Below are 17,381 nucleotides of genomic sequence, written 5' to 3' on the forward strand. Positions count from 1 at the left end.
TACCTGACTCCTGCCTTGACTAACTGCCATTGAAATAACTGCCAGGCACTTCGCAATGATGGCACTTAGCAAGAGATGGCACGCATGTTATAAAATGCCCATGTGGCCTTTTATATGTGGGTGAAATGACCCAGACGATTACGGAATGTATTTCACAACACAAATCTACCATCAGGTGTGAAAGATTGACATTACCTATTCCCTTACAGTTTCATCAGCAGGGCCATAGTGTTAGTCAATTACGTTTCCAGGTTTTAGAACAGGTTTTACCACATAGGAGAAGGCATGATAGAATTAAAACCCTAAAACAAAGGGAAGCGTATTGGATTTTTACGCTACAAATGCTTGAACCAAAGGGTCTTAATCGTGATTTCGATACTTCTAGTTTTCTTTAAATTTATCCTGACTTACCACTTTATTATTTTCATCCACAGAGGAATTGATTGTCGATCGGAGGATGGTCGGCCTGTTTAGGTATTTCATATTACTTCTGAACTACCTTTTGTTACTAATTCCCTTTTTTCTTATGTACACCGGTCCCTGTGTCCCTTTTCCTAAGTACTAATCCTGTTACATGTAGGGTTTGGTCTGTTGATATTTTTTGAGTCTATTTTAATTTAGAACGATTAGGTAATCTGGATGCACATTGTGCATATATGAACCTTGGGTACCTATAATTATTATAATATTACTTGGACTATTTATACCTTGTATGTGTTTTGAAAGTAGGTCATGGTTTCTTGTTAATGACTTCGTTAGTTATCTGGGTTATTTCTTTTTAACTAATTAGGCCTTTGTTTGTATGCCTAACAGCCAATTGCTTGTGCTCAGTTGCTCTTTAATATGTCATTCACACATAGCGGATTGGAGGTAATACCCCGTCAGGATCCAATACCTGAATGCACTGCGCAAGCACGAGTCTTACAACCCTATTTGCCCTGTATTCTGTCAATCAGATTTGTTGCTTCCATATCGTTAACCTGAAGTGACGTTCCGTTAGGGTGTATGTTCTGGTCCCTTTGCGCTTGCGCTATTCTGCCATCCAGCAATTCATATGTTGCCAACCAGGTTTGTCGCTTCCGTTTTTGTTTACTGGAAGTGACGTTCCGTTTCAATTTAGACTCTGATTAAGCGGTCTATTTAAACCCCGCTGTCAGGCTGTCAGAGCACATTGATCACAGACCCGGACGGGCGGTTTTTCCTCTCTCATCTAGGAATCCCCATATGTTCCATTGGAGCCTTATTTTGGTGAGTGCTATTTTCTTCTATAGTGCATCCAGACCTTAGTATGTTCTGACTTGTGTAGAAATGTTTTTGTAAAAAACGTAGTACTTTTTGACAGAGTCTTTCAGCAAAACTTGAAAGGCACAATGTCCAATTTTTTTCATTCATTCTAGTGGTTAATTTTGCACTTTTTTCTTTTCTTTTTTATCCATAGATTTTCTGCATTATAATTGTCTGTGAAGTGACTCACCTGACAAAAAAATGTTTTTTTATGATGTCTTCCCATTTTCTATGATGTCTTCCCTTTTGGATTACATTTCAGACATATTGAATGTCCTCATAGCCTTTGGTGGATTAACCATTGAGATTGTACGCATAATCCTGCCTTTTTCTATATGTTTTTTCTATACTCTGTTGTATGAAGTCATATTATGCATATTTTGATTTCTTGTATTTTTCTGTTTTAGTGTTATCTGGTGAAGGTCAGTTGACCGAAAATTTATTGAATCAACACAAATTGCTTGACAAGTTATAATTAAATAAGAGACTTTATTTTCATCACATTTTCTGAGTGCTGGATTTTTTGATTATAATAACAACATACTTTTTCAACAAAGACTTATGAAAGACATTGAGAATCTTGAAAGTCTCTGGAAGAGCCAAATGGAAAGAAACAGGATTAATCCTCTCCAAAATCTTATAAGGTCCAATAAACTTTGGCTTAAATTTTGAAGAAGAAACTTTCATATGAACATGTTTGGAGGACAACCAGACCATGTCCCCCACTTGAAACCGGGGACCCACCGTCCTACGCCGGTTGGCAAACTGTTGGGCATTTTCCTGGGAGTGGGACAATTTATCCACCACTTGATCCCAAATCTGCTGCATTTTCTCATCCACACAATCAACGCTCAGACAGGCTGCAACCTCCACCTGCCCCAAAGAAAACCGAGGATGAAACCCGAAATTGCAAAAAAAAGGAGACATCAAAGTGGCCCAACTAGCCCTATTATTAAGAGCAAACTCAGCCAAAGACAAAAAAGAAACCCAGTCATCCTGATCAGCAGACACAAAACATCTCAAATATGTTTCCAAAGTCTGGTTTTCCCTTTCAGTCTCTCCATTGGTCTGAGGATTAATTGCAGAGATTACTCAATTCCCAGCCTTGAACAAAAAGCTCTCCAAAATCTGAACACAAACTGGGCTCCTCTGTCGGATACAATGTTTTCAGGGATACCATGCAAATGAACCACCTGAAGAAGAAACAAGGGCACCAACTCTGAATACCATGGCAACTTAGGCAGTGGCACCAAATGGACCATTTTGGAAAATCACAGATTACCCAAAAAACCATCATCCTCTGAGAAACAGGGAGTTCGGAAATAAAATCCATTGAGATGTGAGTCCATGATCTCCTAGGCGCTGGCAATGGCAATAACAATCCACTAGAACGAGAACAACAAGGCTTGGATCTAGAACAAATCCCACAGGATTGCACAAAACTCCTCACATCACGAGATAAAGAAGGCCACCAAAAGGACCTACTCACCAAATCCCTGTTGCCAAAAATCCCAGGATGACCAGCCAATGCAGAACAATGAATTTTAGACATCACTTTACTCCTCCACTGGTCAGGAACATACTATTTCCCCACAGGACATCTTTCAGGTTTGTCCTACTGAAATGTCTCAAGAGCTAGTCTCAAATCGGGTGAAATGGCCGAGGGAACCACTTCCTCATGCAGGATGGTAGCAGGCTCAGTCACATCAAGAGAATCAGCAAAGAAACTTCTAGAGAGGGAATCCGCCTTAAGATTCTTAGTGCCCAGAATATGAGACAACAAAATTAAAGCGCATGAAAAACAAGGCCCATCTAGCCTGCCTGGGATTCAACCTCTTGGCTGATTCGAGATAGATCAAATTCTTATGATCGGTGAGTACAACAATTTGATGTCTTGCCCCCTCCAGTCAATATCTCCATTCTTCAAAGGCCCACTTCATAGCCAATAATTCCCGATTCCCCACATCATAATTTCGCTCCGTTGATGAAAATTTTCGGGAAAAGAAGGCATAAGGTTTCATTGTAGAAGTCACATGATCTCTTTGAGACAAAACAGCCTCCTCTCCGATCTCTGACGCATCGATCTCCACCTAAAACGAAAGAGACACATCCGGCTGCCGCAAGACTGGAGCAGAAGTAAACCTCCTTTTAAGCTCCTGAAAGGCCAAGACTGCCTCCAGAGACCAATTCACAACATCAGCTCCCTTTTTGGTTAAATCAGTCAATGGCTTGACAATACCAGAAATATTACCTATAAATTTACAATAGAAATTAGCAAAAACCCAAAACCTCTGAAGGGCTTGAAAAGAAGTAGGCTGAACCCAATTACGAATGGCCTGGACCTTGACCGGATCCATTTCAATAGAAGATGGGGACAAAATGAAGCCCAAAAAAAGAGATATTTTGGACGCCAAAAAGACATTTCGATCCCTTAACATATAGCGCATTGTCCTTGCGAATCTGAAACACTGTCCAAACCTATTCAACATGAGAATCCCAGTCGTCAGAAAAAAATCAAAATGTCGTCCAAATAGACAATCAAAAACTTGTCAACAAAGTCCCGGAATATATAATTCATGAAAGACTGGAAGACGGAAGGGGCATTAGTGAGCCCAAAGGGCATCACTAGGTACTCAAAATGCCCCTCAGGGGTACTAAACGCCATCTTCCATTCATCACCCTGCTTAATGCGAATGAGATTATATGCCCACCTGAAGATCGAGCCTAGTAAACCAACTAGCACCCTTTAAGGGGGCTTTACACGCTACGATATCGTTAATGTTTGGTCGCCGGGGTCAAGTTGTTAGTGACGCACATCCGGCGTCATTAACGATATCGCAGCGTGTAATACTTACCAGCGACCTTAGGCGACCTCAAAAATGGTGAAAATCGTTCACCATGGAGAGGTCGTCCCAAAGTCAAAAATCGGTAAGGGTTGTTTAGCATTGTGGTTCATCGCTCATGCGGCAGCACACATCGCTATGTGTGACACCGCATGAGCGAGGAACGTCTCCTTACCTGCCGCCGGCCACAATGAGGAAGGAAGGAGGTGGGCGGGATGTTACGTCCTGCTCATCTCCGCCCCTCTTCTTTGATTGGCCGGCCGCTTAGTGACGTTGCAGTGACGTCGCTGTGATGCTGAACGTCCCTCCCCCTTGAAGGAGGGATTGTTCGGCAGTCACAGCGACGCCGCCGACCAGGTAAGTATGTGTGATGCTGCGTAGCGATAATGTTCGCTACGGCAGCGATCACAAACAATCGCATGCGCGACGGGGGCGGGTACTTACACGGTCGCTATAGCTAGAAATTGCTAGCGATATCGCTACTGTGTAAAGCCCCCTTTACTCTAGAAAGCCGGTCGGAAATCATAGGCAATGGATACTGATATTTAACCGTAATTTTATTAAGGAGATGATAGTCAATATAGGGTCGCAATGAGCCATCCTTCTTGGCCACAAAGAAAAAATCGGCACCCAAAGGTGAAGATGACAGTCTAATGTGACTCTTTTCCAATGACTCCTTAATATAAGTCCTCATAGCAACATGTTCAGGTACAGATAAATTGAAAAGCTGTCCCTTGGCAAATTAAAATCCAGGCACCAATTCAATAGCACAATCATTTGCTCCTCCTGCACCTGTGATGCTTCCACTTTAGTGGGGGTTTAGCTGTATCCTGACAGCACTAGTTTTTGGCCTGGGCGATGTACACACTGCAGCCCATCTTGCTGTAAGTATCACAATTATAGACCCTATGAGGAGGCAAGGTCGCAGCCTCGGTCTCATTAAACACATCCTTGAAATCCGACAAGTAGTTAGGGACCTCCAGCAGAGTGAAGGCAGATAGCCATAACGTACATGACTGAGGCAGTGATAGATCCAGGAAAGGGTTAAGGAGTAAGGGATGGGGGTTTTACCTAAGGAATGTGGTGGTGGGGGTGAGCGAGCAGGAGGAGAGATGGGGGCAGGGGCCATATAAGAAATAGGTCCCATGTTAAGGTGTCATTCCTTTGTCCTGGACTCAAAGACTGAACAAGCAGTATGGATGCCTTGCTGAAGAGCATTCAGGCCGCGGCTTTGACATGTAGGCCCGAATGGATTCAGGCCCAGCTAGACGAATTGCTGAAGAGTGCCCGGGATACAGCATCTGCCCCTTCTGAACTTTCTGAACATCAAACTCTAAGAAGATCAAGACCTCCTGAGAGACTAACTTCTGAAATGGCCAATAGGACTCACAATAGGATCATAAGTCCTTCTGTTACTTCTAGGAAAAGAGCAAAGCGCAGCACGGCCTCTGATCCTTCTTACAAACCAGGAAGGAAACTACAGTACAAGAATAACAAGGGACAGAGAAAAGAGCCCGACCATCTAACCAGAGAGACACCAAGAAGTGCAAGGAGAAAGTCCAGCTCTACTGAGGTGCCAGCCAGAGAAGCAGCCACACAAGCTACAACTGACGTGACGACAGCCCACCATGAATCCTTAGAACTTCCTCAACAAACTTTGCATCATTCTAGAGGACATCATACGGCCTCACCCCAGGAAATAAACCAACACGGGGGGATGGGCTTAGGACACACAACATTTCCGGATCCGGGTTCTCATTACACGAGGAGTGGTAGGAATCCGAAAAGACAACTGCGCAAAAGTACTTTAACCAGACAAAGACTTCTTCGGCCGGCTCAGGATTGGAGTCAGGCAAGAAATCTACAGCTACAAGACTCAGAAGAGATTCCAGACAATGACTATGACACAGATAACGACTCCCCACTAGAGGGCAGCAGCACGCAGCACTTCAATAATGAAGGGGCTGTAGAGACTATAACTAATACGTCACGGACGGCTGGTCAACCTAGGACGCAGCCAGGTATTGGTGAGAACACTTTTTCTTGTCCTATATCTAGTGTAAAATCACCTGTAATGAGTCCAGTGGGCGCAGTTGGGGGTACAGTTCCCGGCAATGTAGGATGGGATCTTAATTCAGTAGTACAGCAATTAGTGTCCGGGGTTAAGGAGGCTTTGAGTCAGTCTAGCTTACCCATAACTTCTTCTCCTATTGCTGCATGGTGCGGGAATGGTCCCCGGACACCGGAGGTGGTAAGTCAGTCGTGTGCTGATCCAGAGACACAGGAGGACGCAGTAATTTCACAAGGGGTTACATTATCTGATGCAGCAAAAGGAGAATTATATGTATGTTTTGAGGGTCCTCTAGGAATTCATTTGAAACAGGAGGTTAGGGAGAAGATTTGGGCCGACGAATATGTGGAAATATTTTCATTATTGCCCTTAGAAAAATATAACTTGGATAGAGTAAGGTTTGATGAGAGGAAAAGAGAGGAACAAGAAAGACGGTATTGTCTCATCCCCCAAACATTTAGCAATTGGTTCCATGCCTTTGCCATATTAGCAAGTGTAATAGGCCAAAAAACTCCTGAACATTGCTCTGCCTTATTTTGTTACATGAATTCTATCGGGGAGGCGCACCGTGTGTATGGAGGTTTAGCGTGGCTGCGCTATGATGAGCAGTTTCGCCAACGAAAAGGCTGGTCGACAAGGGATCCGTTGGGATCACAAAGATATTAGTTTATGGATGCGTCTCATGACAGCGCCACGTGGGGTTAATCAGCCCTTTCAGGGCTATGTCGGCAGATCATCAGCAAGCGGATTGTCGGCAGCAAACAGAAAAGGTTGCTGCTGGCAGTTCAATGATAGCCAGTGCAGATTCGGAAACACATGCAGGTACAAACATGAATGCAGCTTCTGTAGTGGAAACCATAGCCTATCAAAATGCTTTAAACGAAATAAAACCCCAACAGCAGAGATTAACCAAAAAGGGGGAAACCCCAATTAGACTCGGGGAGATGGTGGGCTATCTAAGCAGGTACCCAGATAGAAAAGCAGCACAATTGCTGGGGGAGGGTTTTTCAGAAGGTTTTAAGATCCCATCTACTTCAGGCCCATTAACCTGTTCTCGTAACCTTGCTTCAGCTTATACATATTCTCACATTGTCTCCACAAAACTAAACAAAGAAATTGACCTGGGCCGCATGGCAGGCCCATTCCCCAAAATGCCAATAGAAAACTTAAGGGTCTCTCCATTGGGGGTGGTCCCAAAGAAGGAACCCAATAAGTTTAGGCTGATCCATCATCTGTCCTTCCCTCATGGAAGCTCAGTTAATGATGGAATCGATCAGGAACTTTGCACAGTCTCGTATACTTCATTTGATACAGCGATTGCATGGGTTCAGAAGTACGGCAGAGGAGCTTTAATGGCAAAAACAGACATTGAAGCTGCTTTTAGACTCTTACCAGTCCATCCAGAAAGCTTCCATCTCTTGGGTTGTCAGTGGCAGGGAATGTTTTATGTAGACTTGTGTTTACCGATGGGCTGCTCCATCTCATGCTCCTTGTTTGAATCATTTAGCACATTTTTAGAGTGGGTAGTAAAGAAGGAAGCCGGCGTGCGTTCTGTCCTGCATTATCTAGATGATTTCCTATGTATTGGTCCACCAAAGTCATTTGTTTGTGCTTCATTATTGGCAGCGATTCAGTCGGTTTTTAAGTGTTTTGGAGTACCGTTAGCATCAGATAAAACAGAAGGCCTGTCTACACTTATCAAGTTTTTAGGAATTTTGATTGACAGTGAAGCAATGGAGTGCAGATTACCGGATGACAAGGTCAGTGATCTGCTGGAGGCAGTCAGAGAAGCTAGATCCCACCGTAAGATCAGATTAAAGGATCTACAATCGCGGTTAGGAAAAATGAACTTTGCGTGTCGCATTATTCCAATGGGTAGAGTTTGTTGTAGGCGCCTAGCTGCAGCTACCTCAGGCATAACCTTTCCACATCACTTTGTGCGGCTGGCTAGAACATTAAAGGACGATCTGGCGGTATGGGAACAGTTCTTAATGGAGTTTAATGGGAGGTCATTGTGGATCAGACCACCGGTTTCAAATTTTGATCTAGACATCCACACTGATGCAGCGGGGTCAACTGGTTTTGGTGCATATTGTTCTGGACAGTGGTGTGCAGATAGGTGGCCAGAGAGTTGGAGAAACAATGGGTTAACACGAAACTTAGTACTCCTTGAATTGTTCCCCATAGTGGTTGCTTGTGAAATTTGGTGCAATATTTTCCAAAACCGAAAAGTGAGATTTCATTGTGATAACTTGGGAGTTGTAGAAGTCATCAACAAACAATCAGCTTCTTCCCTGCCTGTTGTTACGTTGCTGCGTCATCTAGTGCTGCGCTGTTTAAAGTCAAATTGTCAGATTACAGCTGTGCATGTCCCCGGTGTTTGCAATTCTGTGGCTGATGCTAGTGGGACATGATGCCAGGTTACATGACAATGTTTCCTTGTTGTTATTTTACATTAGCAGGGCCTTTGTGGATGGTACTTCATTGTCCACTATCGATAGTAAAATGTCTGGATTAGCTTTTGGTTTAAGTTGCACGACTTCACTGATTACACAAAGCATTTTTTAGCTAAGCAGGCCCTAAAGGGTTACAGAAAAAGTTGTAAGAAGACCAGAGATAAACGGCGTCCGATTTCTTTCCAGTTATTGCAGCAGTTACTGAGTGTACTAGGCTGAGTCTGGAGCAGTCCGTTTGAAGTGTTTCTCTTTAGTTGTGCATTCACACTGGCCTTTTTTTTTGGCGCTTTTGAGAATCAGCGAGTTGGTGTCGAGTAGCTCCACCAGAAGTGGGGGTCTACAAGACAAAGACGTGCATCAGTACACAGACAGATTAGAATGTTTTCTGGCAAAGTCAAAAACTGATCAACAGGGTAGAGGAAAATGGATCACATTGTTTCCTTTAAGCAATTCATGAGGATTGTAAGTCATTGTCACAATTTCAATTCACAGCAGTTCTTAAAAAATGCCTGACAATATTGGGAGAGTCTCCAAATGCATTCACTTCACACTCATTTAGGAGAGGAGCAGCCACAGAAGCTGCTAGTTGGGGCTTAGAGCCTGACATAGTTAAAAAAATCGGGAGATGGGAATCGAGCAGATTTAAGAGTTACATTAGATTGCATTTATTATAAATGGCGTACATGTATATATATGTGTACATTGTGGTAATCTTATAGTAGTTGTGTCTTCATTTAGACAATTGTGTGATAATTGTGTTTTTGTTTTTTGTTTTAGCTGAACAGCAATGCCTGGTTTGGATCATGGGACATTCAATTGTTTTTTGGGGGGCCTTACGTGCAGCAGTCAGGCCTAATGGCAAACAGTTGGGGTTGCCCAGTTCCTTGGCACGGGTGACATGGATAGGAAAGAGGGGAATGCAGTGGCATCAGCTGTTAAAAGAAATCCAGTATCATGTGGAGTTCTACCGCCCCCCGGACGTCTTACTTATCCATTTAGGTGGTAATGATTTAGCAATAAGAACATCAAGACATTTAGTTAGGAACATAAAGCTTGATATGTTGAATTTATGGAGGTCTTACCCAGAAACAGTGGTGGTCTGGTCGGATATAGTAGCTAGACAAATGTGGAGAACAGCGCGATCAGTGGCTCGCATCAATAATACAAGGATAAAAGTTAATAAAAAAATAACAAAATTTGTGTTGGAAAACGGAGGGGTGGCCATACGTCACCAGATGCTGGAAAATACAAAGGAACATTTTTGGAGAGATGATAAGGTACATCTTAATGACATTGGCATTGATATATGGATGTTGGGAATACAAGAAGGAGTAGAACGAGCCATTAAGTTGTGGAGGAACTCACTCTTGTAAGGTGTCACAAGAGCGAGTCTTGGCGGGATGTGGTTGTTTAAACCCCCTCTTTGTTGGTTGGAGAATTATGTTTTTAATGGGGTCCCTGGGCCAGAGCTCAGCGGACAGTGGAATATGGGTCCCTGGGGAGGAGCTCAGTGGACAGTGGAATAGATGGGTCCCTGGGGAGGAGCTCAGCGGACACAAGGAAAATGATCAAGGGGTATACCCAGATTCCCCCTTGAGCTAGGTGTACACGGCGGAGGGGGATATGGGGCTGGGATTTATAACAACCACATCTCTGGGCCGATAATCTTGTTTTTTCTTGTTGATGTTTTTTCTTATTAAAAATAAAGGGCTGCTGTGGCCAAAATTTTAATCCATGTCACGCAGTGTGTGGTGTCTTATTTATTAGGTTTCCAGGAGCGGCAATTCACTAGTCCATCAGTCAAGCAGAGTGAAGGCAGATAGCCATAACGTACATGACTGAGGCAGTGATAGATCCAGGAAAGGGTTAAGGAGTAAGGGATGGGGGTTTTACCTAAGGAATGTGGTGGTGGGGGTGAGCGAGCAGGAGGAGAGATGGGGGCAGGGGCCATATAAGAAATAGGTCCCATGTTAAGGTGTCATTCCTTTGTCCTGGACTCAAAGACTGAACAAGCAGTTGTCCCACCCACCCTCCCTATAATAAAGGGAAATGTATCAATATCAGGACTTTGCAACACTGTCAATATTCTAACAATGTTATTGGTATTCAACATCATCGGTATTTTATCAACATTATTAGTATTGTATCGTATTGTATCAATTGTTATCAGTAATGTATCCAAATTGACAATGTCATATCAACATATTAATATTGTATTAACATTTTAATATTGTATGTTACAGCAGCATTTGGCGGCGGCGGGATGTGGTTGTTTAAACCCCCTCTTTGTTGGTTGGAGAATTATGTTTTTAATGGGGTCCCTGGGCCAGAGCTCAGCGGACAGTGGAATATGGGTCCCTGGGGAGGAGCTCAGTGGACAGTGGAATAGATGGGTCCCTGGGGAGGAGCTCAGCGGACACAAGGAAAATGATCAAGGGGTATACCCAGATTCCCCCTTGAGCTAGGTGTACACGGCGGAGGGGGATATGGGGCTGGGATTTATAACAACCACATCTCTGGGCCGATAATCTTGTTTTTTCTTGTTGATGTTTTTTCTTATTAAAAATAAAGGGCTGCTGTGGCCAAAATTTTAATCCATGTCACGCAGTGTGTGGTGTCTTATTTATTAGGTTTCCAGGAGCGGCAATTCACTAGTCCATCAGTCATGTGTCTGAGATGAAATAGACAAAACAGGAGTATCACAATGCACAGATTGACAGCCCCAACTAGTCACAGACAATGATGTCCAATCCAGAACTGGATTATGGATTTGCACCCAAGAGAATCCCAGTACCAAAGTGTCATGCAAATTATGCAACACCAAAGACTTACAACTCTCCTGGTGGTCTGGTGCAACCCGCATTGTCACCTGGGTCCAAAACTGGGGCTTATTTTAAGCTAAAGGAGTAGCATTAATACCCATCAAAAGGTACCATAGGGAAACCACAATTCTCAGCAAACCCAAAATCCATCAAGTTCATGGCAGCTCCTGAATCAATAAAAGCCATAGCCGAAAATGACGATAGGGAGCAGAGCAAAAAAACAAACTGACAAAAGAAACTTAGGCTGTATATTGCCCAAAGTAAATAAACGGGCAAATCTGTTTTCACGCTTAGGGCAGACGGAAATAGTATGAGAGGCGTCTCCACAGAAAAAACATAACTTATGCCATCTAAAACCTTGCTAATCAGCCCTAGAAAGGACCCTATCACACTGCATAGGCTCCGGAGAATGCTCTGAGAGCGACACCTCTGATCGCATTGTTTTACGTTCACGTAAATGTCTGTCAATCTGAATGGCCAATGACAGAGTCACTGAGACCAGAGGGGACAGTAAAGCCCACCATAACATCCTTTACAGACTCTGCCAATCCCTTCCGAAAAAGAACCGCAAGAGCCGCATCGTTCCAGTTAGTAAGGACCGCCCACTTTCGACCCCTGGATCAAAGCCAATAATGTCTTCTCGGCTTGATCAGTAGCATTGGGTTCATCATACAACAACCCCAGAGCCTGAAAAATATCCACATCAGCAAGAATCGGATCTCCAGGTGCCAGGAAAAAAAACAATCCTGGGGTCACCACGCAACAGGGAGATAATCTTGACTCGCTGCATGGAGGACCCTGAGGACTTTGGTTTCAAGGTAAAAAATAACTCACAATTGTTCTTAAAGTTCAAAAATTTAGACCGATCCCCAAAAAACAAATCGGGGACAGGGATCTTAGGTTCTACAGAAGGTGTCTGAGCAAGATAATCGGATATATCCTTAGCCTGAGAAGCAAGATGATCAACTCGATCAGATAATTGTATAACATCCATAGCAGTACCAGATCCCACACGACACCCAGAGAAAAAGAGGAGAAATAAAAAAAAAATAAAAATTGACACTTTTTTTCCTTCTATTGAGTACCCTTGTATCTTAAATATGGCCGGTGATACTATTATGATTCAGTGACCGAGGAGGATCAAAAAAGGCAAAAACAAGGAAACCCAGAGTGTCACCAGAGTGGTTGGGATCTCAGCTGACTGCTGACCTGAAACTGACAACACAACTAGAAGTAGCCATTGGACGTGCCTATGATAATCTAGTCGCCTCGACACAGCCGGAGAACTAATTATTCCTAAAAAGAAAAATACAAGGAAAGCTAATCTGCCTCGGAGCAGTACCCCAAAGATATAGATAGCCCCAAACATATAAAGCCGGGGAGACAAGATGAAACAGTACACAGGTAGACAACAGATTCAGCAAAGATGAGGCCCAAACTATATAAGAAAGAACAGAAAAGAGCACTGTCTGCAGCCGCACAATACCCTAAAAAGTCAGCACACCTGATATGAAAAAATACTGAGAGCACACGGTCTCTGCCCCCACTATATCAGTACTCTGGTGTTACTGGGATCTAAGCAAAATTCTAATATAGAGGAAGGACTGAAATTAGTACCAAGCTGACAGAACAAAAATACATTTCAGAATATGGAGCAAAGTACACAGACATTCCCAGCAGGGAATGATCCAACTCCACCCAGAACTCCACACAAGCAACATCAGGAGACAATCCTAAGTACCTAAACAATAAACAACATGAAAATGGAAACAAACCAGCAGAGGTACAAAGACCAAACTTATCTTCTAGGAGTTCAGGTAGAAACAGAAGGTAGGGCAGGCTTCAGAATGTCCATAGCACCACATGAGACAATAATGATCACCGGCCCAGACCAAGAGAATAACAGAACACTACTCAGTTATATAGGCCCAGTCTGAGCAGCCTGATTTCCAATCATTATCATCTGTCTCGCTTCTGTTAAGCAGACCAACTCTACTACCAGCACTGGCCACAAGAGGGAGCCCCAAGCTGGAACACAGTACAAATATGTTCACAACAGTCTCCCAACACTTTATAAAAATACATACGGGCAATGTGAATAGTTTACGTGTTAACGCGATAGAGAAAGTCAAATTGCCTAGGAGAGGCGGTGACCTGAAGGAGCTTCTACTTAAAAGAGAAACCAGGTGGATTTTTCTAAAGGGGACTAGATTCCCTGCAGGCATGAATTTGAGAAGTGACATGTTACTGTATATGTTTATTAATATTATATGATTATGTTCTCTACCTGTTAAGTTTTCAGCCTTAGTTTTTTTCTCATGTATCCTTCCATACATGTTTTCTGTTTTTCAGTATAATGAGCTCAAATTTGCATACCATACAATTTTCTTTCCTCCCCCTTTATTCTGAGCTTATGTCCAGGTAGTAGTCCTGTTTTTAATGAGTCCTTGTTTCCAGATGGGTTAGAGATTGACTAAGAACTAGACGATTGAAATGCATCCTCTTTTTTTGGAGTTGTTTGTGACCTATATGGACTTTTTAATGATAATTTATTAAATAAAATTGTATTTTTGTACCAAATTTTTCTGGACCTGATTGCTGGAACTACCACTTTGGATATGCAGTCTCATGTTTTTGCAAACTTCACCTTCCCTGCACAGTCCTGATTTAGTGGTCTTTTTGGATCAGGTGAGCTGGATTACTTTTTTTCCTGAGAAAAAAATGCATATGTGTCTTTTTAGATAGCGTATGTAAACTCCTGGGTTCAACTGTTAATGGGAAAACATGTGCTATTGAAAATTACATATAAAAAAATTATTGGACCTGTAAATAGAAGATAGGAAGATGCAATGAGTATAACCGAGCATGACAATAGTAATTTCCTGTGCATAAGGGCTCTTTCAGAGGTCCGTTATCAGCTGTCCAATCTCAGACCACAGTGCATAGATTGGCTGAGCTTCTCCTGACCCAAGCGTGATAGTTTCGTACATTTCATAAAGCTGTTATGCTTGGGTCGACAGATGCTCAGCCAGTCCATGCATTGTAGCCCAATATCGGACTGAATTGCATGGACGAGTGAAAGAAGCACAAGAGATCTAAGCTCTAAGAATATTTTACTTGATAAAATCTTTTTATTTTTTATTTATCTTCAGTCTTCAGCACTTGTGTGTGGGGCATAATGGGTACAATTGCACACACAATTTTAAAATAATCATTGAGTGCTGTAAAAGTAAAATTATAACATGTAGTTACAAAAGTTAAGTAATGAGTAAATTTTAATAGCAATTCAGGCATTAAAAAAGCAAGCATCAAAAGTAGACAGACAATATAAGGTGATTGGAATTTTAATTGGCAAACTTTAACAATATAAACAGCAGCAATAAATTTTGAACATAAACAAGATCTAACACAAACACAACTTTATTAAAAAAAAAAAGTGTTTTTGGAATTGTGGAAATAATTGTGTGAAGAAACCCCCCCTTAATTTCATACACCTTGAAAGCTACAGTCAGGGCCAGAAATATTTGGACAGTGACACAAGTTTTGTTATTTTAGCTGTTTACAAAAACATGTTCAGAAATACAATTATATATATAATATGGGCTGAAAGTGCACACTCCCAGCTGCAATATGAGAGTTTTCACATCCAAATCGGAGAAAGGGTTTAGGAATCATAGCTCTGTAATGCATAGCTTCCTCTTTTTCAAGGGACCAAAAGTAATTGGACAAGGGACTCTAAGGGCTTCAATTAACTCTGAAGGCGTCTCCCTCGTTAACCTGTAATCAATGAAGTAGTTAAAAGATCTGGGGTTGATTACAGGTGTGTGGTTTTGCATTTGGAAGCTGTTGCTGTGACCAGACAACATGCGGTCTAAGGAACTCTCAGTTGAGGTGAAGCAGAACATCCTGAGGCTGAAAAAAAAGAAAAAATCCATCAGAGAGATAGCAGACATGCTTGGAGTAGCAAAATCAACAGTCGGGTACATTCTGAGAAAAAAGGAATTGACTGGTGAGCTTGGGAACTCAAAAAGGCCTGGGCGTCCATGGATGACAACAGTGGTGGATGATCGCCGCATACTTTCTTTGGTGAAGAAGAACCCGTTCACAACATCAACTGAAGTCCAGAACACTCTCAGTGAAGTAGGTGTATCTGTCTCTAAGTCAACAGTAAAGAGAAGACTCCATGAAAGTAAATACAAAGGGTTCACATCTAGATGCAAACCATTCATCAATTCCAAAAATAGACAGGCCAGAGTTAAATTTGCTGAAAAACACCTCATGAAGCCAGCTCAGTTCTGGAAAAGTATTCTATGGACAGATGAGACAAAGATCAACCTGTACCAGAATGATGGGAAGAAAAAAGTTTGGAGAAGAAAGGGAACGGCACCTGATCCAAGGCACACCACATCCTCTGTAAAACATGGTGGAGGCAACGTGATGGCATGGGCATGCATGGCTTTCAATGGCACTGGGTCACTTGTGTTTATTGATGACATAACAGCAGACAAGAGTAGCCGGATGAATTCTGAAGTGTACCGGGATATACTTTCAGCCCAGATTCAGCCAAATGCCGCAAAGTTGATCGGACGGCGCTTCATAGTACAGATGGACAATGACCCCAAGCATACAGCCAAAGCTACCCAGGAGTTCATGAGTGCAAAAAAGTGGAACATTCTGCAATGGCCAAGTCAATCACCAGATCTTAACCCAATTGAGCATGCATTTCACTTGCTCAAATCCAGACTTAAGACGGAAAGACCCACAAACAAGCAAGACCTGAAGGCTGCGGCTGTAAAGGCCTGGCAAAGCATTAAGAAGGAGGAAACCCAGCGTTTGGTGATGTCCATGGGTTCCAGACTTAAGGCAGTGATTGCCTCCAAAGGATTCGCAACAAAATATTGAAAATAAAAATATTTTGTTTGGGTTTGGTTTATTTGTCCAATTACTTTTGACCTCCTAAAACGTGGAGTGTTTGTAAAGAAATGTGTACAATTCCTACAATTTCTATCAGATATTTTTGTTCAAACCTTCAAATTAAACGTTACAATCTGCACTTGAATTCTGTTGTAGAGGTTTCATTTCAAATCCAATGTGGTGGCATGCAGAGCCCAACTCGCGAAAATTGTGTCACTGTCCAAATATTTCTGGACCTAACTGTATATGATATGTGAAAAAAATGTTGGCAGCCAAAAAAAGTCAATGATAATGATTATGGAAATATAATATGGACACATAAACATGTCCAGAATTATCCTATGGTATTTATCTGTGGCTATATGAGATGAATGATAGTCATACAACAATCTCTTAACTTTGATATTGGCAATGAAAAGAAAAAAATAAGAAATCTTATCTGAGGACACATTAGCAAACAATACAGTATTTTGATTGGGAATGGATAGAAGAAAAGAGGAAACAGATGACAAAGGTGATATAATCACAAATATCAGTAACATGCCACTAAGAAGCTTGCAAAAATTCTGGATGTATCTTCTGGCTATGCCCATATGATGCTGAGAGTGTTTACTAGCTGCTGATGCATGATAGAGTGAGTATTGGGGCACATAGACAAATATATTGCATAAAGGTCGAAACATGCATGATAAACCCTCAGGAGATCATCACTGGATCTATCACATAAGTTATCTCAATGTCATTCATTAGACAGCAGACTAAAGCCCCTTTCACACAGCGACACAGCAGTGATCACGACGGGCGACCTGACCTTATCAGGATCACTGCTGCGTCGTTACATGGTCGCTGGTGAGCTGTCAAACAGGCAGATCTCACCAGCGACCAGTGACTAACCCCCAGCCAGCAGCAACGCGTGGAAGCCATGCTGCGCTTGGTAACTAAGGTAAATATCGGGTAACCATTACCCGATATTTACCTTGGTTACCAGCGC

This window comes from Anomaloglossus baeobatrachus, chromosome 1, assembly GCF_048569485.1.
Source record: "Anomaloglossus baeobatrachus isolate aAnoBae1 chromosome 1, aAnoBae1.hap1, whole genome shotgun sequence".
Classification (NCBI taxonomy): Eukaryota; Metazoa; Chordata; class Amphibia; order Anura; family Aromobatidae; genus Anomaloglossus; species Anomaloglossus baeobatrachus.